This window comes from Pogona vitticeps, chromosome 2 (assembly GCF_051106095.1).
Source record: "Pogona vitticeps strain Pit_001003342236 chromosome 2, PviZW2.1, whole genome shotgun sequence".
Classification (NCBI taxonomy): Eukaryota; Metazoa; Chordata; class Lepidosauria; order Squamata; family Agamidae; genus Pogona; species Pogona vitticeps.
In genome coordinates, this window is record NC_135784.1 from 104726569 (window position 1) to 104750999 (window position 24431).

At 43.7% G+C, this 24431-nt stretch overlaps 1 long non-coding RNA gene across 1 annotated transcript in view; it reads left to right on the forward strand.

Annotated features, from left to right (window-relative positions):
• LOC140704492 (uncharacterized) overlaps positions 1 to 23830 on the forward strand; it is a 97971-nt gene extending 74141 nt beyond the window's left edge. The window contains exon 3 of the long non-coding RNA XR_013541890.1: positions 22718 to 23830. This is a non-coding gene — a long non-coding RNA (uncharacterized LOC140704492). The remainder of the gene's footprint in view (positions 1 to 22717) is intronic.
• The last annotated feature ends 601 nt before the right edge of the window (positions 23831 to 24431 follow it).

The following is a 24431-nucleotide window of genomic DNA, read 5'->3' on the forward strand; positions in this document are numbered from 1 at the left end:
CCCTCCTCCGTATGACAATCTTTTAAGTGTTTGAAAAGTGCTATCATATCTCCCCTCAGTCTTTTTTTCTCAAGGCTAAACATGCCCAGTTCTTTTAGTCTTTCCTTCCCCCAATCATCATTGTTCCCCTCCACTTAACTTGTTCCAATTTGTCAGCATCCTTTTCGAAGTGTGGTATCAAGATGATGCTTAACCAGCGCCAAATAGAGAGAAACTGGTACCTCACAGAATTTGGAGACAGTGCCTCTGTTAATGCAGCCTAAAATAGCATTTGTCTTTTTTGTAGCTGCATCACACTGTTGGCTCATATTCAGCTTGTGATCTACATCAACTCTAAGATCTTTTTCACTTGTAATATTGCTGAGCCAGGTATCTCACATCTTATAACTGTGTGTTTGCTCTCTTTTTCCTAAGTGCCATACTTTGCATTTATCCCTGTTGAATTTAATTCTGTTGTTTTCAATTCAGGGTTCAGCCTACCAAGATCATTTTGAATTTTGTTTCTGTCTTCCAGGGTATTAGCTATTCCATCCAATTTTGTGTCATTTGCAAATTTGATTAGCATTCCCTGCACCCGATTCAGTTCATTAATTTAAAAAATGCTCAAGAGTCCTGGGGTACCCGCTTGTTATCTCCTCCCAATTTGAGAAGGAACCCTCCCAATGTAATGAATCAACACCCTCTCAGTATGATTTTGTAGCCAACTCTGCATCCACTTGACAGTTGTTCCATGCAGCCCACACCTAGTTAGCTTGCTAATCAGAATATTATGGGCACTTTGCCAAAACTGTTGCTGAAATCAAGATATACTATGTCTACAGCATTCACTCTATCTATTAGGGAGGTTAACCAATTTTAAAAAATGAGATCAAGTTATTCTTACAGGATTTGTTCTTGACAAATCCCCATTGGCTCCTAGTTATTGCTGCATTGTTTTCTAGGCGCTTGCGTAGTGACCCCTCTATTATTCATTCAGAATTTTCCATGGGATTGATGTAAGGCTGACTGGTTTGTAGTTCCCAGGTTGCTCCTTTGTGTCCTTTCTGATGATAGGGACATTAGCCCTCCTCCAATCACCTGCTAACCTCACCCATTTCCCATGATTTGAAGAAAATAATAGATAGTGGTTCTGAGAGTTCTTCAGCCAGTTCCTTCAATAGTTTCAGATGCAGATCATCCAGCCCTGGAGATTTTAACTCATTCAAGGTAATAAGGTGTTCCTTGACTATTTATCCATCTCCAGATGCAATCTTGTCCCCTCCACCTGCACTTCACATCTCTCCAGAGGGTCATAATCTGTCCTTTGGGAAAAGACTGAGCTACTGTTTCATTTCTTTGTCTTTTGTTATGCACATACCTGAAGAATGCTTTTTTGCTGCTTTTGGTGTCCCTAGCTAACCTCTACTCATTTTCAGTTTTGCCCTCCTAATGCAATCTCTACAATTCCTTGCTATTTGCCTGTACTCCTCCTTTGTGACCTGGCCTTCTTTCCACCTTCATGTCTTTTGTTTGTTTGTTTTCAGGACCTCTCAGAGCTTTTTGTGAAACTACACTGGCCTTTTTTTTCTTTTTTCTTTTTTTTTTGCTGTCTCCCATCATTTTTTCTTGTTGAAATTTAAAGTTGTACCTTATAATTTCTTTTTTTAAAAAGAAACTCCCACCCTTCTTGGACTCCTTTTCTTGTGAGGCTCTCCTGCCATGGGACCATACCCTTGTTCTGGGTGTATTGAAATTGACATTTTTAAAATCTAGCATGTATGCTTTGATTTTCTTTTAAATCAAGAATTCTAGTAGAGTGTGGTCACTCTCACCTAGAGTTCCCCTTACTGCCACTTCCTCCACCACATTGTCTCTATAGGTTAGAATCGAGTCAAAGGTAGCTAGCCTTCTAGTTTCTTTCTCCATTTTTTAAGGAAAAAAGTATCAGTCACACAAACCAGAAATTTATTGGAAGGGCCATACTTGGCAGAATTTGCCTCCCACCAGATATCCGGATCATTGAAATCTTCCAGCACTACTACATCGTGTCTCTTTGAAATCCTTGAAATTAAGTTTTTCCAAAATTTCATCCACATCCTCTCTTTGATTGAGTGGTTGGTAGTTGCAGCCCCCAACTACTATGCTCCTTTTTGTTTTTCACCCCAGCTGCATTGGTCCCGAGGTGCTCAGAAAGCCAATTTTTTTTCTTCCTGAATTTCTGTTCAAGAATGTGTATTTTTTACATAGACTGCAATTCTGCCTCCCTTTCTATTTTTTTCTGTTCTTTATGAACAATTTATATCCTTCAATTTCTGTATTCCACTTGTGGGAATCATCCCACCAAGTTCCAGTTATTCCTATCAAGTCATATTTACCCTCCTGAACTAAGATTTCCAGTTCTCATTTGTTTCCCATACACCTGGCATTTGTATATAGACACTGGAGATTGTGTGCTTTGTGGCCTACTTTTCTTTGTGCATTTTAATGATGATGATGATGATGAATGTTAATATTATTATTGACCCACCCCATTACACATGTTTGTCCATTCCTCTTATTGTAGATGATGGTTAGAGGACTGGGTCAGAGCATGTCCAAAATGGCAAGTCTTGCGGGGTGTTCTTGGTATGCAGTGGTTAGTTCCTACCAAACTGGTGCAAGGGAGGACAACCAGTGAACTGGCTTCAGGGTTGGAGGCGCCCAAGGTACATTGATACATGTGGGAAGTGAAGGCTAGTCCACCTGGTTTGATCACACAGAAGAGCTGCCGTAGCTCAAACTGCTGAAAAACTTAACGCTAGCCACGAAAAAAAGGTGTCAGAACACACAATGCATCGCCGTTTGCTGCGTATGGGGCTGTGTAGCTGCAGACTGGTCAGAGTTCCACAACGACCCCTGTCCACTGCTGAAAGTGCGTACAATGGGGATATGAGCATCTGAACTGGACCATGGAGTGATGAAAGAAGGCTGCCTTGTCTGATGAATCACGTCTTTTTCCTGATCAGGTGGATGACTGGGTGCCTCTGCCTCTGTTAGCAGGAGAAGAGATATAGCAGCAGGATGCACAATGGGAAGAAGGCTGGCTGGTGGAGGTGGTGTTATGCTCTGGGCAGTGTTCTGCTGGGAAACTTTGGGTCCTGGCCTTTGCGTGGATGTTGCTTTGACACGCACCACCTACCTAGAGATTGTTGCAGGCCACATACACCCCTTCATGGCAATGGTGTTCCCTGATGGCAGTAGCCTCTTTCAGCGGGATAATGCACCCTGCCACACTGTAGAAATTGTTCAGGAATGGTTTGAGGAACATGACAAGGAGTTCAAGGTGTTGCCTTGGCCTCCAGATTCCCCAGATCTCAATATGATTGCGCAACCATGGGATGTGCTGGAACACCAAATCCAGTTAACGGAGGCCCCACCTCGCAACTTGCAGGACTCAAAGGATCTACTGCCAATGTCCTGATGTCAGATACCACAGGACATGTTCATAGGGCTTGTGGAGGCCAGGCCTCGATGCATCAGTGCTGTTTTGATAGCATGAGGGGGACCTACATGATATTAGGCAGATGGCTTTAACGTTGTGGCTGATCAGTGTGTATCTAGCCAGAGACCCCAGAACCATTTCCAAGGTAGGGAGAAGTCCAAGACTGGCAGGCAAGCCATGAGGAATTTTGCCTGGCTGGTGCTATATCTCCACTTATTTAAGGAGTGAAATAAATAAATACTCTATCATGCTATGTTCAGTATTGTGTGGGCATCACAATTGCATAGCAATTTCCAAAAAGCAGTCGCCGTGTTGGCAAATTTAAAAGGGAAATGGAAAATATGAGGGGAAAATGCAAAATACTGTGGATTTCTTAAACTACACCAGAGTGAAGAAGGGAGCCAAACCTGGTACCCAGGAACAACGTATTACAAGCCCCCTCCCTCACCTCTTTTAAAAGATCATTGAAAACATTGATTTACAGACCTGTTCCGGCTTCTCTATAGGGTTACATGCCTGTGCCGGTTTTAGTTTTATATTTCCGCCACTGGATATTTTGACTGTTACTTCGTTGTTCTATGATATCAAAATGCCTCCAACTTATGGTGACCCTATAAATAAGTGGTCCCCAACCCTTTCCAAACTGCGGACCGGTTGGGGGGCAGGGTCTGTGCACAGGTGGGTGGGACACCCGTGCACGTGGGTGGTTGGGGCACTCCTGTGTACATGCGCTGGTAGGCAGGGCACCCATGCGTGCATGTGGGCATCCATGTGTGTGTGCAGGGGGGCATACATGCAGGGGGGAGGATGTGTCTCCACGGCCCGGTCCTGCCAAGGCCATGGCCCGCTACTGAGCCACGGACCGGAGGTTGGGGACCTGGCTATAAACTACTTACCTCCTCAATATGCTGTCCTTAGCAGACCTGATTAACGCTTGTAAGCTCAAATCTGCAGCTTTCTTCAAGACTTCTCAGCAGACTATCTATCTTAATAACCCAGCTTTCTATGATACCTTATGGATATAAAATAATCATCTTCTTTTACAGACTCCTCACCTCTGTTTCAGAAACAACTCAGTATTTCCATGACAGCCAAATGTGCTTGGTACATAGCTGATCAACTGTGGCTAGGGCCTCCAATTTCAAGCAATTGACATCTTGATAGTCCTATTTCTTTGTTAATGATGCATTGTCATTTTGTCTATCATCTGTATCATCACTTGGGCATTATCACCATGACTATGGGGATATATACATATAGAGAGAGAACATCGGATTTGCACTCCTTATGTCACATTGAAATAGATGTGTTAGTCTTCAACATGCCAGTGTATTTTGTCCTTCCCCCCCTTCCTGTTTCTTTTCCTTTAATTTTGCCAGCATGCTAAGACAAATTAATGCGGCTGCTTTTTTGGAAATTGCTGTGTTCTCCAAGTAGTATTTGATTCTCAAAGGATTAAGGCCAATAGCTCACTGGAAGAGCATCTGCTCTCTCTCTCTCTCTCTCTCTCTCTGGGAAAGTTCCCAGGTTCCGTTCCGGAATCCCCCGGTTGCGCTGCGAGAGACTCCTGTCTCTCAAACCTTAGCAACCAGCTGCCGCTCAGCGTAGGCAGTACTACCCTAAATAGACTAAGAGGAGATGTGTGGAAAGTAAATAAAAACAACTGCTGGGGAAAGCAACTGGACTGGAGACTGGCTTTCCTCAACTACACATATCCTCCTGAAGAATATCTTTGGGTTGCCTGCTCAGAATCTGCCCCCACAAGGCAGTGCAGCCCCAGCAGAGCTGCAGCTGAGGAGAAAGGCGGGGAAAAGGGGGAGTTACCTCTCTCCCAATTTTTCCCCTCACGCCAGTATCAAGAGTACCACCATCAGGAGCTTGCTGCACCGCAGCTGTCCTCCGCTGCCGACACCTCTTTACTCATGACTAAACCAGGTCAACCTTAATTGCAGGTAAACCAGCAATTCGAAGACCTGTCTGGAGCCTTTTCATGGGGGAATAAACATCTCCAGTGTGAATGGAAGGATCACTCAAGAGCAAACTAAGATGACATTGAAGATGAGAACTTTATTAAGCCTGCCACCAGACTGCTCCAAATTCTCCTCTCTGGACAGGCCCTCAGGTAGCAGGGCCAGTAAAAGTACAAAGCAGCATTGGTGACAGTACAAAGAAACAATAGTCTGTGTAGAACAAAGCTGGAGGCTGCATTTTAGTATTGAACTATGCAAAAGAGTCAGTTAAGGCCAAGACAGATTTTTACCTAGTACTTGACCCTCTGTGCATTTTATCTTAAAAGATAGAAAAACCTCCTTCCTCACCGACAGATCTTTGTTCTGCAAAATTTAACCACAAAAGGCACTTCCTTGAGACTTTTTAAAATAGCCATGTTAGTCTGTGCAAGCATATTTGACACACATACACACATATGTATACAGACCGAGAGAGATTAAACACTATATATTATAATGTGACCTTTCAACTTGATCCACGAAAGCTCACATTAAATATAGCAGTTACTTTAGGTGTCATGTTCTCTCTCTCTCTCTGTCTGATTCATCTTTTGTGAACATGACAATACATCTGGGCCCTGTCATTTGCATCACCTCTGAATCCTAGGCTTCTTTGATTAACTTGGCCTTGAGAGTGTACCACATTTATCAGAGAAGGAAGTGCAAGACAAGACAAGGATTTTGAGGGCCACATCCAAACTCGTCATCCATGTCTCTGGTTCCTATTCTGTACTGTTAGGGTCCTTCTGACTTACTGTGAACCTAGCAAGTGATGACTTTCAAGAGGTTCTGTCCTTAACAGCCCTGCTCAGATTCTGAAAATTCACAGCCATGGCTTTCTTTATTGAGTCCATTTATTTCATGGTAGGGTTTCCTCTTTTCCTACCAATGTCCTCTTTTTCCACTCCCATAATCACTAGAACTATCAGTCCTCTTCTGCTGATGAGGCCATCATTCCTGAAGAGTGTCATCACCCAATACTGCAAGAATATGCTTTACAGAGAATGGGCATGAATGTTCACAGCACAGCCAAGCATTCCCTCCACAATGCCAGGAGACTGAAAACTGGACATAACCGCTACAGACGGCAGGAAAACAGAATGACCCAATATCCATTTAAAGATTGCAGCACTAAGAAAAATGAAAACAGCAATCCTTATATTTGTATATTGTCTCAATGGGGGAATAAAAAGTGTACATCTAAGAGTAACCTCCTGGCAAACCCCATCTTGCCACAAATGTTTGGACTTTTTGGCACTTGCTTTGAAGAAGTGGGATTTACCTATGAAACCTTGCATATTGTATGTTAAAAATATATTCGTTGTCTATGAAGGTGTCGCCTATTCTTGCATCAATGGGGGAAGTGTGCATAGAGTTAAAAGATTATAATTAAAGCTACCTGAAGAATCTTTTTGGACAGTGATGTAAACAAGAGACTGAGATCAAAAAAAGAAAAAATGCAGTGTTTGATGGAGCTAGGCATCATCCGCCTCCAATGCCCCATTTGCTATAGTTCTGTACCAAATGCATGGACCCAACTGTGCACAGTCTCCACTGGGACACATTCCTTGCCCATGATAAGGTTACAGGGATAAAAGGCTAGAGACAATGTATTAACCACAGCTCTAGGGTGGCTCTCCATTCAGTGCATAATGCGACCTGCGTAGTAGAACAAACTGTGGGTGGAAGCAAACAAACTTTTGAGTTGCAAATATATTCAAATAACACCTTGTTGGAAATGATGTGACTATTGTGAGTAAACAGACTGTCTTTTGCCTTCGAACTCTCTACAGGAAATTGTATAACACCTTTCAGAAGGGGACCTCAAGAAAGTGATAGCGGATTGATGTATGCTGTATGTGTTGTTGTGATCTTGCTGCATAGGGAAAGAAAAGTGTGATTCTCAAGTGTACTTGGTAAAGTATAGTAGTGAGCAAAACCTGGCATTCCTCTTTGTGTAGGCTATTCCTATGTGAGCAGGACTCTTCTACTCTTCAGGTTTCGTGAATGCATCTGAAAAGTGATAGTGAATGGCGGGGGGGGGGGAAAGGACTATGTACAGTTAACTTGTGCCTGTAGGGAGGAAGAATGGATCCCCCGAAAGTGCAGCTCAACGGCAGACTGCATATCTGAACCAAGTGTGAGATGTGCAATGTTATGGCAAGACTCATTGCCCAAACTATGTATCTCTAGACAGTGTCCCAAATACTGTACATAAAAGTTTTTTTTTCTTTTTTCTTTGCTCCGAGTCTACCCTGGCTTTGAGATCCGCCAAACTGAGCCCACTCAAAGGTGCACAAGGAGGTGGAGTCAGGTTGGCAGGAACATAAAGGGGGGTGGCTTTTTAGCACAGCCTCCCTCGTCTTTGTACTTTTCTCCCTAGACACATACATTTCCCCTGTCTTGATGTCGCCTTTCATCTTTTAAGCAGACCTCAAAGAGTCCCTAAAAACATTGCATGCTGCCCTTAGCATTGGCTTTCTTTCTTTTCTGGTACAAATATGCAGGAATGCATTCATCAGGCTCCAAAGGCCTGCCTTAGGATGAGCTGGCACAGAACATGTATCCAGCAGCTCCGACAATCAGAATGACGGCTTTATTCTCCTCCCTCCACTTCCCTCAGTCCATTTCTTAGAAACCGCCCTGCTACAAGGAAGCCCTGGCTTTGTTTATTTGTTCCATGAATTTGGGGCTGAGGCTGTAAAAGATTTCACTGATCATTGTTCATATCTCAATCACTGTCAGAGAATTTTACTCTGATGACTTTATACTGGTGTGACTATCTACTTTATGCTGATCATTTTTAGTTGCTAAAATCTCAGATAATGTAATTCCACCTCCAACAATTCAATAAGTTATTATACTGTTTTGGTTTGATTCGAAAGCTGTGATTGTAAGCCACTTTGAAAATACCTTGACTTTTGAAAAGTAGCCCTACAAATCTCTCAAATAAATTAATTCTGTCAGGATATTATGACCCACAATAGAGAATTTACTCTTTTACATAAGAACCGAAGAAGTGCCCACAGTGGCCCCGTCAGATGCCTCTGGGAATACATAAGGCAGCTAGATAGCTGTCTCCTGATACTCTCCCCTGCATCTGGCATTTTGAGGTACCTTCCTCTTAAGCCTAGAGATTATACATCCCCATCATAGCTTGTAACCTGCAATGGACTTTTCCTCCCGAAATCTGTCCTTACCCCTTTTAAGGGCATCTAGGCCAGATGCCATCACCACATCCTCTGGCAAGGAGTTCCACAGACTAACAACAAGCTGAGTAAAGAAACCTTTTCTTTTGTCTATTCCCACTATCACAACACTCAATTTGAGTGGACGTCTCCTTGTTCTGGTATTGCGTGAGAGGGAAATGAGCTTCCCTCTATCCATGTTATCTATCCCCTGCATAATTTTATACATCTCAATCATGTCCCCCCTCAGGCACCTTTTCTCTAGACTAAACAGCCCCAAACGTTATGGCCTTTCCTCATAAGGGAGGTGCCCCAGCCCAGTCATCATTTTAGTCGCTCTCTTCTGCACCTTTTCCAGTTCCGCTATGTCTTTTTTGATGTGCGGTGACCAGAACTGTACACAATATTCCAGGTGTGACCTTACCATCATTTTGTACATGCACCAAAGTTTCCTAATAGGCATCCATCTTGAAAGAGGTGTGCAGCCACAGAGTCAGCACATGAGGCTGATGCAATCCTTGAAATGCGTATTGGACATGAGGTAATGTCTGGGAAAAGACATCAAGCAACGTGCCCAGTGATTGGCTGTTCACACTATATAAGTGCTGCACACTATGGTGCTGTGTGGAGTGTTGTGTTGGAGAGTTGCTGCACGAGGTGCTGTCCGTCTGTTTACCGTAAGTGCATGACTGAGTCTGTTGACTGATGTCCATTGTACATAATCTGCCAATACGCTGCTGGGGAAGGAACCTGCTGTCTCTGTGAGTCTCTTTGCTGTCAACCTGGAAGACTCACTTGTCTCGGAACCATCTTCCCACACCCCAAATCTTGACACGTTCTGAAATAAAACATGGAGTAATGTGAAATCTCAAGCAGTATTACATTTGTGAGACAATGGGACAAGTATGGGTCCCCCAACATTATATTTGTCTCATAACAATAATGGAGGGCCAAAAGCATTTGCTAGGGATGTTTGACCTCATGCTTGCCCGTTCTCCCTTTGGGGAGAAAACATAGAACAAACATGGGGCCCCCAACTAATGCTGGGACAGCAGCGTCTGCAAGTGATGCTTAACTCTTTTTATATCTGCTAAATCTCCCCTGCTGAAGAAAAGAAAAGAAAAGAAAAATACCCCTTAGGATATATCTGTGAAGATTCTCAGTCATCCAGGTGTGGTTATCCGGAAGTGGAGTCATGGCAACGGGACTTCTTTCTTGTTAGGCTGAAATGTTTCGCTGCTCATCCAAGCACCTTCCTCAGTCAGAAGAAGCTTCAGATTGAAGAAGCTACTCGGATGAGTAGCAAACCATTTCAGCCTAATAAGAAAGAGAGAGGTCTAGTTGCCATGACTCAACTTCCAGATATCCCTTAAGATGTTTTAAAGCTAGAACTAGAAGCAATCTCCATATATCAATGAGGGTAAAAAGACCAGCCAGAGATTTGTGGAAAATACTTAGTGGATTGAAAAGGGCTTAAGGATTTCCTCCCCACTTTCTATTCATAGTACTGTAGAAGAGAAATTAGGAACAGCAACATCATGTCAGGAGGCTCTGGGCAGCGGTAGAGATTGGGAACAACAATGCCAACAAGGTAAGGGCAGTTTTTCTCAACATCAGGAGTATGGCAGTGAGTACAGCAACTTCCTTTTTACATACCCTGGAAACACATACTTAGCCTTAGGGTGTGATCACATGGAGGGAGAGATTGCACTTCGAACCAGCAGTGGAGTGCTCTTATGTCATCCATTTCCCAGCAATCAGACAATTAATTGTGCTCCAGTCTTTACCTCAGTCCCTGTCCAAGCTTTATGTATTTATTAAAATGAAAAACAGCTACAGAAAAATAAAATGTTTGGAGAAAATACTAAGTATGCATGCATGCATGCATACATACAACACACACACACATGCATACATACAACACACATACATACAACACACACACACACACATACATACATACATACATACACGCATACAACACACACACACACACACACACACAGATAGATAGATAGATAGATAGATAGATAGATAGATAGATAGATAGATAGATAGATAGATAGATAGATAGATAGATAGATAGATACATACATACATACATACATACATACATACATACATACATACATACATACATACATACATACATACATACATACATACATATGAGTAAGAATCCAGTGAGGTTTATTTCTGAGTAAAGCTGCACCTGCTTTCTGAGTTAAACAACTGCACTACGATGGATACTTTCCCTGGGAGTAAGCCTTATTGGATATTTAAGGCATTGGCATGGTGCATGTGTGGAATACAGGTAGGTGCAGAGTGCAGAACATTACATGGATGTCCAAACCTGGTTGCCCTCAGGTAGCCTTCTAGTGCCTGGTTAAACATTTTTTAAACCAACAGATAGTAAGTACAGCTTGGGAGGAGGTGGGGTCCTTTCTGCACTGAGATAGGGGCCCCTTTTGTGTTCTGTACCTGAACACCATGTTAAATCTCCTTATCTGATATCTCTTTGGAAATCAGGAAATTATAATAGGGAGATGAGATTATACAGTAAATGAGAGGCAGAGGGGAAACCTAAGGAGGATTTGGTGAGGTGCACAGAAATTTATTTTTCATAAATTCATGTAGCTGTTCTTCTCAATGCTGAAAACAGGGATGGGGGGGAGGGAAATAAACAAAATAATGGATAGGATATTTCCACTTTTTTTCCTGGCAAGGATTTATTGTAGCAACCCAACAAAAAACATTTTAGCATCAACCTGAGTGTGAAAAATCTTGCCCCATTCAACTGAGGTTTATTGGCGTTTTGGCTTCACTAACAGTAACTAAACTGTTACTTTTTCTCTACTAGCTTTCCCATCTCTGAGAGTGTGTGGAAAAGGTGCTCAGAGAAATCTGGTTTTGAGTGAAGGAGGGCAGTAGAAACCCCTCTTTCCTCCAATACTCAGAAGAATGGAAATACAAGCAAGAGCATAGGATATTCACAGCTAGCTAAAAGGCTATGCCATTTCTGCTCCCCACTTAGTCCTCACAAGAATTCTGTGAGGTAGGTCAGGTTTTCTGCTGATCTTCTGACTAAGCTACACATTTTGCTCTCCTCACTTTAAGCTCACAACTACCACAATTGTGTGAAAGTTCAGGTTGAAAGACTGTAACGGTCTCAAGGTCACCAGCCTGAACTATGACATTGGGTTGTTGAGAGGATGAAGTATGGATGCAGAGAGGTATCACTTAATAGTTGCCTCAAGAGATCAATAGATACATGATCATGAGTTTGGGGAGAGAGAAAAGACAAAAATGCCACATGCCCAAAGGAATTAAAAGTTGGAACATTGGAGAGGGGCAGCAGAGCAGGGAATTGGGTGGAGATGCATAGGGAAAGGAAGATTTGGGAAGAAGGTAAAGCAAAATAAATAAATAAAAGAATGCATGACTAAATAATCGCACAGCTGGGGTCTAACAAAATTAAAATGGGGTAGAAGAAGAATCATTCTGAGCATGGTGGGGCAGAGAGATGTTCTACAGAGCTTACAAAGACGTATGGAAAACTAAAGAGCAAATTGCACCCATAGAAGTGACAAACTGGATTCTCTCAATATGCCGAGGGGAATGGAACAGTATGTACAGTGGTGTTTGGAAGCCATAATAGATTGATTGCCACAGCGCGGTGTTTCGGTAACAAACGTGTGGTTGACTTAATATGGCATAGTGATGACTGGAAGGTGGGAGGAGTCCTCAGCCATAGGCCAGGATTATGGTGTGCAATTATAATCTCACACGGTCTTTGGTGAGGTACAGTGGACCCTTGACTTACAGACGGCTTGACTTACAGACTTTTTGAGTTACAGACTTCTCTGGCCGCAAAATTTAGGTTTGACTTGCAGACTGAGATTTGACTTACAGACCAGAAAAAAACCAAAATGGAACAAAAACGGCCTGTTACGGGATTAATCGGTTTTCAATGCACTGTAGGTCAATGGAGACTTGACTTACAGACTTTTTGACTTGAGAACCGCCTTCCAATACAGATTAAGTTCTCAAGTCAAGACCCCACTGTATCTCAATGAGTGACTAATTTGCAACCAGTATATAATAATAACATAATACAGTAGTGCCTCGCAAAACAAGCGCACCGTTCAACAACGAATTTGCATAGTGATCCGTTTTTGGGATCGCTAATGCGATCGCATACCGATGGTTCCAATGGGCAAAAATCGCTTTGCGACGTTCAGTAAGCGTTTCTCTTACCGATCTTCGCATTGCAATGTCGGGGGAACAGCTGTTCGGTGGTACCAAAATGGCCACCGGAAGAGCCAAAATGGCCACGCGCAGCATTTTCGCGCTCTGCCCTCGCTTACTGAGAGCGCGAAAATGCCTGCGCTATGGATGAACATCGCTGAACGGTGAGTTTGGGGCCCATTGGAACGCATTAAATGAAGTTCCAATGGGTTTTTCTATTCCGTTTAGCGATGTTTCCAAATAGCAATGGTTAATCTGGAACGGATTAACCTTGCTATGCGGGGCACCACTGTATAATAATCATCTGAGAACTGTAGAGCTGGGAGGAACCCTATGGATCATTGAGTCCAGCCCTTGTCAAGGAAGGATAGTGGGGAATTGAACTCCCAACCTCTGGTTCCACGACCACATACCTAAAGCACTGAGCTATCATATGGCAAATGGCTACCTCACCAATGGCTACCTCACTAAAGCAGGGTAGTGGGACTACCTGCATGATTTCTGTTCCATGCATGTCTTTCCCCAACAGGATTCTGGCCCTAGTATGCTTCCACATGGATGATTCCTAGAGCTACCAATTGAAAAGCAATCCTTTGCTGTTCCTCTGTTAAGCAGACTAAATCTAGCAGTGCCATCCTGGAAAGGATGAAGACCACGATTCTGAACAGGCTTTGTGAAAGTAACTGAGACTCCTCCAATCAGTATGAGTAGCCATGTTAGTTGATAGATTCTAAGGGCAGTAATCCAAAACTGTAATTTTGAAGAGAGCCTAAATGCTTATGTGTAGGGACGTGGTGGCACTGCGAGTTAAACTGCAGAAGCCTCTGTGCTGCAAGGTCAGAATACCAGCAGTCATAAGATCGAATCCATGTGATGGAGTGATCTCCCATCGCTTGTCTCAGCTCCAGCCAACCTAGCAGTTCGAAAGCATGCAAAAATGCAAGTAGATAAATAGGTACCACCATGGTTGGAAGGAAACGGTGTTCTGTGTCTAGTCGTGCTGGCCACATGACCACGGAAGATTGTCTTCGGACAAACACTGGCTCTATGGCTTGGAAACGGAGATCAGCACCGCCCCCTAGAGTCGGACACGACTGGACAAATTGTCAAGGGTACTCTTTACCTAAATGCTTATGTATCCTGCCTTAGTACCACATTTATCCCCATTGAACATCTCCACCCTCCTCACCTGCCTTTTCCAAACTCATCCCCTCTATATTTCCATAACCTGTTCATTCTTTTGTGAACCTTGTACCTTGTCACGTACCCACAACCCATCCACTCTTTCCCTGCACAGGTCTCTATGGTGCTGCCACTTGAGAAGCACAGGCTGAGCCTAAAATGGGGAAACCTAGGAATAGAGACTTCTTGCTTATGCGACTGAATAATAATGATCTGTGAGACAGGAAGTAGAGAAAGACAGGCTGTGGGAAGCAGGGGAAGAAGGCAGTGATGAAGCAGAAGCAACTGTGAGAGATCCGTTACTCTCCTCACTGGCTTCCCTCTTTCTCTTCTGGTATATCACAGTTCCCTAGCAGTAGAACACTGGAACGGCTATGAAACACATGTGCACTGAAATCTGAAGGTCTGCCTGGGGATGACTCAACAAAAAAGCATCCAGCTCTGGGAGGCAAAGGGAAAGGGTTATTTATATTCCTCCCTCCTCCTCTTTCAGACCAGTCAGCATTCAAGCTGTTTCCATTTCTTCTAAACGGCCCCACTATAAGGAAGCTATGAGGAAGGAGCTTAGTACTGTCACTTCGAGGAAAACAAATTATGTGAACAACCTGCTCTTGCTCTCTCTTTTTTTAATGTGATGGAAACATTCTCATAGTTTTGTTTTGGCTTCTGTTTTAGATTGATTTCTTATTAAGTATTTGTGCCTACAGGGTTTGTTTGTTTTTATCACAGCTGTATTTTGTATTTTACAACAACTCTGAAGTATTTTGTGTACAGGGAACACAGAAGCAATGCAGATAAGTAAATACAGACAAGCTGATGTTGCCTGGAATGATTGCAACAGTAGAAAGACTTATACTTTGATAGATGAATTCTGATATGATTGTCACTGATGGCTTGGTTTTGTTCTGGAATTAGCCAGTTTTTGGGATAAGGCCAGTTATGGACAGAACACAGGCTTCTGGCCCCTCCCCCTCCCCTTTGAGGTCTATTAAGTTTTGTAGGACTCTTAGACAGAATCGGGCATCAGGTTACCCGAATAGACACTGTACATGCTGCCCAGCTGGCACTCTTGACTGCTGGAAGTAGACTGAAGAAACCATGTCACAAGATATGTCAATGATAGTTTGCCAGAAGAAGTCCAGCTTCCTAAATGGGGGTGTGAGGCTCCTATGTTGATTTCAATTAGGTTCTTTCTCATTGGGAAATGGGAGGGAACGGAACAAACTGGTTTTGGCATTTAACAGTTTGATCAGAGGGGATTTCAGTATGTCCTCCATCTAAACAGCAAGTCATCTTGCCTGCCACATGTCAAGCTGATGGAGTGCTTTCCATGTGCCCTGGTTCTCTCTCATACTTATGAGGTTTTGCCTTCTATTGACACAATATATAAAATGTGATGTTTGCATTTCAGTGCTTCATCCAGTGTTTCTTGGATGAAACTGTTATTACCTGCATTCACTCTAGTCTGATTTCTGGCAGACTGAAATTGCCTTGGTGCCATCTTGAGAAAGATGACCTATGCCAGGTGGAAGATTTATTTTATTTTATTTTATTTATTTATTTAACTTATATTTATTTATTTATTTATTTAATTTATATGCCGCCCACACTACCCAAAGGTCTCTGGGCGGCTTACAGCATTTAAAATACAATAAAGTTATGTAGCAATTAAAATAAAATTAAAATATATATAAAATTGCCATCGGACCCACAGCTAATATTATTTCAGTTAAAAGCCTTCTGGAACAGGAAGGTTTTGACCTGGCGCCGAAATGTCATCAGTGTCGGCGCCAGACGAATCTCAGTCGGGAGGGCATTCCATAGTCTGGGGGCAGCTGCCGAAAAGGACCTTTGTCTACAAGCCGTCCCTCTTACCTCCTTGAGGGACGGCTCTTTCAAAAGGGCCCCCTGGCTAGATCTTAACTGCCGGGTAGGCTCATATGGAAGGAGGCGGTCCTTCAGGTATCCAGGGGCCAAGCCGTTTAGGGCTTTATATGTCAAAACAAGCACTTTGAATTGGGCCCGGGCAGCAACTGGTAGCCAATGTAACTTATACAGAATTGGCTTGATATGTTCCCTGGCGGCCACACCACTCACCAGCCGCGCCGCTCGATTCTGGACCAGCTGCAGTCGCCAGACCGTCTTCAAAGGCAGCCCCACGTAAAGCGCATTGCAGTAATCTATACGGGATGTTACCAGTGCATGTGTAACTGTCATGAGACTCCGCTCGTCCAGGTAGGGCCGTAGCTGGTATAGTTTCCGCAGCTGGAGGAAGGCGCCCCTGGCCACCGAGTCCACCTGGGCTTCCAGTGTTAGACTGGGGTCCAGGAGCACCCCCAAGCTGCGGACCCTGTCCCTTAGGGGGAGTGTAACCCCATTCAGGGCAGGGAGATGGCCCTCCAGCCTGTCTGGCGAAGCACCCACTAACAGCACTTCCGTCTTGTCTGGATTGAGTTTCAATTTATTGACCCTCATCCAGTCCATTATCAGGTCCAGACACGAGTTCAGCACAGAAACCGCCTCACCTGGATTGGTGGAAAACGAGAGGTAGAGCTGAGTGTCGTCAGCATATTGCTGACTCCTCAGCCCAAACCTCCTGATGACCTCTCCCAGCGGTTTCATGTAGATGTTAAACAGCATGGGGGACAGTATCGAGCCCTGAGGAACCCCATGACATGAATGCCATGGGGCAGAGCAACTGTCCCCCAGCACCACCCTCTGGACACGGTCAGCCAGGAAGGAGCGGAACCACTGTAAAACAGTGCCCCCAACTCCCAACCCAGCCAGCCTATCCAGAAGGACACCATGGTCGATGGTGTCGAAAGCCGCTGAGAGGTCCAGGAGTATCAACAGGGTCACACTCCCCCTGTCTCTCTCCCGGCAAAGGTCATCATACAGGGCGACCAAGGCAGTCTCTGTACCAAAACCCGGCCTGAAACCCGATTGAAATGGATCTAGAAAATCAGTTTCATCCAGCAGCGCCTGGAGTTGCCCAGCCACAACCCGCTCCAACACTTTGCCCAAATAAGGGAGGTTCGCTACTGGTCGGTAGTTACCTGAAGGTCTCTGGGCAGCTTACAGCATTTAAAATACAATAAAAAGGCAAAATAAAAGGGCAAAATAATTAAAATGCAATTAAAATATATATTCTAAAAATTGCCATCAGACCCACAGCTGATATTATTTCAGTTAAAAGCCTTCTGGAACAGGAAGGTTTTGACCTGGCACCGAAATGTCATCAGCGTCGGTACCAGACGAATCTCAGTTGAGAGGGCATTCCATAGTCTGGGGGCAGCTGCCGAAAAGGCCCTTTCTGTACAAGCCCTCCCTCTTATCTCCTTAAGGGATGGCTCTTTCAAAATATAAGCTTGTTAATGGACTTATCTGGCCAGAAACTCTGCTGAAGTTGATTTAACCATTTAACAGCTGCTGTGTTACATCAAGGATGGTATATCTCCCCATGCAAGGCTGGTACTGCTGGGAGACAGTTACTGTGCCTCATAGACTTTGGGATACAGGCTTCCAGAAGATTCTATTATGTCTCCCATGAGTTTTTGGAGCTGGGTGAAATCATCTGGAAATTGGTCCTGGGATGTTGTCAGTATACATATGAGTACCAGCTCTGTCTCTTGTTTTCATTGGCACATTCTAGGAATGCAATGGAAGTCCTGGACCAATGTTTTGAGCCTTTTGGGAGCATAGAAAGCTGAAATGAACTGAACCTTAACCCCCCCCCCCAAAAAAAGACAGAAGTATTCAATATTCTTTGGACAGAGCTGTGTTTACCTAAAGTAACTAGTTTTCAGCTTGAGTTTACTTCTACTTCTGCTGTGGCACTTGGATACACAGCAAAAAGTGGCCAGCTGTGCCTTTTATTAACCCTACTGCAGTAGTTATGTCATTTTCCTGGGCCAGCTAGACCTGGGCTTGGTTATTTATGCTCCAGTTACCTCCTTAGTATCCTTCCTTCCTTCCTATCAGAGCATTTCACAATTTAAAATTATGGACATGAATGAGTTATAGGTGAAGTTCAGTAAGTCCAAAAAAGCTGCTATCAGATTGGGTGCAGCAGCTAAGGCATTATGTCAGCTATAGGACAACTCCACAAGCTATCAGTTTATTCCTAGGGTTAATGTAAGACACTGGCATTAAGTTTAGAATTCTAAAGAGGACAAGAAAATCTTAAGTCTCACAGGACACTGGCTTCTCCCATTTGTTTTGAGGCTTATTGTTATTCCTTCAACAGAACTTCAAGGAATGAGGGAAGGGAAGATGCCTTCAGAGTGGTAGGTACCCAGTTCTGCAATATTCTTCAGAGAGAGAATTAGGATTTCAATGCTTGGCCTTCCTGCCCAAATATTCCTTATGTTGATACATAGTTCCCTGTATACTGCCAAGTCTTGTATACCACTTGCTACCAGATTCAGTAAGGGACAGGATAGGATTCCTGTATTGTTTGCCCATGCATGTAAGAGAGAGGTCTGGCTAGTGACATTTTCCCAATCCCCAGAAAGGAAGAGACTAGTTAAGCCTCTTATAAGAATAACATGAGTTTAGAAATGGGAATAAAAAGAATGACCTTCCAAATGTTATACTGTAGTTGTGAACACTAGAATACGAACTCTAGGCTTGGGAATAAAGTCTGGATCCATTTCCATTGGAATTTGGGTTGCACCATGGGACTGAGATAGTTCTGGTCGCTCTGCTCTAAGGAAGGCTGACCAGTGGAGTGTGACCTTGTTGGTCCTCCTGGATCTCTCAGTGGCCTTTGATCCCGTCAATCATGGCATCCTCCTGGTCAGGCAATCCATCTCAGGAACTGGGGGCTCAGTGCGACTCTGGCTCCAGTCCTGCCTTGATGGCTGTGTCCAAAGGCTTGGGGGTGTCGTTTCAACCTCATGGGTTCTTTGTTATGGAGTCACACAAGGGTCATTTCTCCAATGCTCTTTAACATCTCTATTAGGCTGCTGAGGGAGGTCTGAGGAAGATTTGGAGTTTGATGTCATGTATCTGTCCTTTTCATCATCAGCAGTGCAAGCTTTCCAGACCCTGGGGTGTTGCTTGATCTTGACTATGGACTGAATGAATGCTAACAAGTTGAAGCTGCATTCTGACAAGACAGAGATCATGTTGTAGGCTAGGAGGTATCTTGCCTGTTCTAGATGGAGTTACGTTTCCCCTAGGATCAGGTCTGCAACCTGGGGATGCTTATGGACCTGGCTCTCTCGGTGGAGAAGCCACTTTCTGCCATGGTCAGGTCTGCCTTTCCCCATCTTTGGCAGATGGCTCAGTTGTGGCCCCTCCTGACCACACTGGTCTCTGTGTTGGTCATCTCTAGGATCAATGATTGCAAGGCCTTTCACATGGAGCTGCCTTTGAAGGTGATACAGAAGCTACAGCAGGTGCAAAACATAGTGGCTCAGGGGATTGGTCCTACCTCCCCGATCCTGGTGCACCTGCATGGACCTCCTAATTGCTTCCATGGCAAATTCAAAGTATCAGTAGAAACTTATAAAGCCCTTAATGCTTTGGAAACTTGCTATCTGCCAGAGTGTCTCTCCCTAAGATTGTTTACCTGGGACACCCAGGCTTCACAGTTATGGGTAGTCCCCCCAAGAGAGGCCTGGAAAACTACCACTAAGAACCAGGCCTTTTCAGTGGTGGCCCAACACAATGGAATACATTGCCTGTGGATGTACACCTGGCTCCCTCCCTGCTCTCCATCAGGAAACAAGTGAACTCTGAGCTCTTCAGTGAGGGCTTTAGAAACCATCCCCCATAACATCCTCACTAAGCCATATGATTGTATTTGAATTTTGTTTGCTGTTGCCATTGAGAGGTGTGTGTGTGTGTGTGTGTGTGTGTGTGTGTGCGTGTGTGCGTGTGCGTGTGCGTGTGCGTGTTTAATTTGGATGCTTTGTGTTTGCGAATTGGTATGTGTTTTCATTTGTTGTTAATAACCCAGAATAGTGGCTTGCTATTAGGTGGGTGGGTGAGTGGGAAGGAAGGAGGGAGGGAGGGAGGGATGGACAGTCAGACAGACAGCTAGATAGCTAATTTGGTTGCTGGCCCAAATTGTCATCATGTCCAAATGTATTTTGTTTCTTAAACTCACAAAAAGAAAAGCCGAATTAAAAAGGGTGTTGCAGATTAAGAATATCGCTGCCAAGTAAATACTGCATTGAAACTTGGGGATGATACGAGCAAATGTTGGAAGTAATGATAATGCATACGATTTGCTCTCCACTAAAGGTGATGGCCATCCCATGCAAGAGATACTTCATGTTATCTCTTTTTCTTTTAAAGGAAATGGCTTTTCTTTCTGATGATCACAGTTCTCTTAAACTCTTAATCTAAGAGGTCAGTAAAGATTGTGGCATTGTACCCATTTTTGTAGACTGACGGTGCTTCCCCCACAAGGATCACAATGCATGTTCTGTTCTTTTCTGACAAGTAAGAAATATGTGATAGTTTGGGAGAAGCTCCTGTCCAAGTGAAAACTGTTTTCTCAACTACTGTACGATATCTAAAGATCATAAAAGTTCCTTTATTGGACCAAAAACACTGGCCAGAGTGGTCTGCAAGTGGCAGGCAAACAAAGTAAATATTCTCATCTCTGCTGATGCCTGACCTGATACTGCGTTTTCTACCCTAAGGCCACTTACAAAAACAGAACTTTTTAAAAGTTCATCATGTGCTTGATTGTGAAATTCTACACTGTCAAGAGGTTAGCGGCTGGGCATAGAGGTGGGCTAGTATTCCATTCTCATGAATGAGTGATGGAGTTGGCTCTCATTGGTCTCGCCCAACCTTGCTTCTCTAGCATGAAGTTCAGACTATGGCATGAGCATTTTAAAAGCAAAGAGAAAAGCAAAGTGTGCTGCTGACAGCACTTGAAAAGGTGGAAGGCAGCAGGAAAAGAGGGAGACCCAATACAAATGGACTGACTCGCCAAAGGAAGCCACAGGCTTGAGTTTACATGAGCTGAGCAGGGCAGTTGAGGACAGCACATTTTGGAGGTCACTCATTCATAGGTTGCCACAAGTCAGAAGCCACTTGACAGCACGTAACAACAGCAACATAGTGCTTAAATAACTCCCTGGACAGTTTGCAATGTAATTATGGAGGCTACACATTGCTCCCTCCACTGAATACTCAGTTTACCAGCCTTGGAAGGATGGAAGGCTGAGTCAACCTCAAGCTGGCTACCCGAGCCCATCAGGATCACACTTGCGTTGTGAATAGAGTCTTAACTGCAGTACTGCAATTTAACCACTGTGCCATGAGTCCCCTATTGTTACCACTAATAGTGGTCATGATAGCAATAGTAGCAATAGCATGAAGAGGGTGGGTTAACTCTTTCCTCCCCATCCTGTGATCCTTTTGACAGTCTCTTCCCCTCCACAAAAACAACAATTACTGTATTAGTTCCAGAAAGAAAGTTGTCATTAGTGCCGAAGGATGCTTCCCTCCCTAAGCTAATAGCATCTAGAGTGGATGTTTGGCAGAAAGGGAAGGGTTAGACTCTGCACTTGCACCATAGTCCTGATTGACATCTTCTCCCCACAAAATAAAAATAAAAATGGGCTCATTCAATATATTAATGTGTTTCATGTAACCTCTGCTTTGCCCCTTATATGGACAAGGGATAAGTTTTCAAGCACCAAGAAATGGGAAGCAATTAATTACAGTAACACAGAGTCACCTGTGACCAGTGACATTCTGGTGGATAATGGAGTTCTGCTTCAAAAGTATTTGCTATTTTGGAGTAATGAATAATATATTGTTTTTAAAATAATATATTCTAAAAAAATTTTTAAAGAATTAAAAATACATTTAAAAATTATTTTAAAATGTGTTTATAGGGATTTGTAGATGTTACTCATGGAAAGAGGGGACAGAGGGAAGGGGAGAAACACTGCCCAACAAAGGCAATATTAATTGCACTGGTCAGACTGATAGCATGCCTTTCAGACACTCTGTTCCAACCTGGCTGTTTCCAAAAATGTTGGACTGTAACTCCCACCGTTCTCAGTGAGCAACTGGATTGTGGAATTTGCACACGTCTGTGAAGTGCCAAGTTGGGAAAGGTAATTTAGATTCCAACATGACTACTTCTGAAAGCTTCAATACTACATCACCACCTGATTTGCTCTGTTGGTTCTCTGGTTTCTATCACTAATGCTGATGATTCACAGATGGTAACTTAATATTTCCCTACCCAACATCAATGTAAACAGACTAGATTTTCAAGATCAGTAATATTTAAGAGACATGTGAAGCCTTCCCTAAAACCATTATTTTTTAGACAGGCCGTGACAAAATTAATTGGACAGTTTTTGACCTTGTGGGCTTATTTGATGTCTTTTTAAAGGTGTTTTTAACAGTTCCGACTAATTCTTTTAATATTGTGTATATTCAATTGTTTTTCAGTGTCATCATTAATTGTCATTTTAGTTGGTTTGTTGGAGCTTTTTTTAACCACTTGTGAGCCACCTTGGGTCCCTTAATCAGGAGAAAGGCAGCACAGAAATGCAAATAAACAAACAAACCCATTTCCTATTAATGTTCCAGCCACTGCATGTTCCAACCCTATGTATACAAACTCGTCCATCTTTCTCGTATTTCAGGTGATATCCAAGCAAGGATAACAGCTGGAGCAACACTGGGGAAGAAACTAGATAAGATGTTCAACTTGTATGCAGAGGCAGGTAGCCTGTTTCTCTTCCAACAAGGTGAGGTCATCAGAGATAGGCACCTGGGGAATCAAGCCTGACAACTAAATGTGTGTTTATCTTCCAGTGACCAATCACAAAGCTCAGTGAAAGCCCTTGCAAACAAACATATGTCTTTCAGCGCTTAAGGAAGTAGCGCATTCTAGTTTGACCCTGTGCTGAACTTTAAATGCATGGACTGAACAAAGGATGGAATCCCTTTTAAGGCCGACTTTGTGGTGTTGGCAGCAAAGCGATTATGCCTTCCGGCATGCACACAGTGCTGCCCGCTAGTGTACTTCCATGAGGTTGGAGGATTTTGCCATCCGTGTCCAAAACTGTGAGCAGATTCAACTCTTGGGGACCCATTTAAGATGTTCCTTCAGTGCTACAACCACTCCAGTGTGGTTTCCTGTTTCATGTTGATTCACTGCTTACATAGCAGTATACCAGTGAGATATGCCGAGACTTGAGTTCTCATTAATTAATACCTGGGGATGGTGGCCATCTTTGGAAAGTTCCGTTTACCTTATTTTTGCCTGTTTTGGTTCATTTCTTCTGCCTCACAGAGGCTGACCAGAATGAGTGGTGAATGTCTCTCTCTTCAGAAGAAAAACAGTTCTCAAGGCCATCCCAAAGATATCCCAATCCCATGGGTAGGGTCAGCCTGGAAGACTCCCACTCCTTTGAATGGTGGACTCTGGATGTGAGCCTAGACCCAGCACTGCCCAATGGCACCTATGGCCCAAAGCCCTTCTTATCAACTCACTCCCTGGTGAGATTATACAACCCTAGCTCTTGCTACAATATAAGGCCTTGATAATCTGTAGGATGCACCACTGAGGTGTCCTCTGTGGCTGCTTCCAGATGGAAGATTTGGTGGACTTTGCCACCTTACATGGGGCTGCCATGACTGTCCAGAGACTTCCGCTGTTTCCAGATGAGGCACTGGCAGCCCATCTGTTGGTGGCCCTAGGGCTTGGAAATGTTAGTTTTTTGGACAACAGCTCTCAGGCTTCCCCCCACCCACTTGAGCATGGAAGAGTTGTAATTCAAAAATCAATATTTCCAGGCTCTAAGCAGAAGTTATCTGAAAAGGAATAGATACTCATTGCACTGCCTTCTAATTAACTTCAACACATCATTTAAAACCCTAGTTTTGAGGAATGTCAGATCCTGAAGCTCTGGTCCAAATACTAGAGATCTGAATCAGCCACCTCTCCAGCTGAAAAGATTTCTGCTGACGTTTCCTCCCCTACTTGCAAAACATATCTTCATAGCCATATGGCCTAAGCTATGCTGGCACCCTGTGGTCCAAGCAGTGCAGGAGATTCATCCCGCCGCTACAGATTGGGGCACCTCCTCCTTGGACTACAGGCCATTGCCGGTTAGCAACCTATTTTTAAGTGGGGTGCGGTTGCTGTTTAAAAAAAAACAACCACTGGTTTCCAAGCCTGATGCCCCATTCTGTATTCCTGCAGAGCTGGGTAATAAGAGCCAATATTTTACAACGAATGAAACCTCGTGAGATATTATTTCTAGGGCTCTTTAGTTCCTCATTTGAATTCTCAAGTGAAAGACGCCAGTGCTACAACTCCCTGGTAACTTCCTTATAGGAGGGTTTATTTAT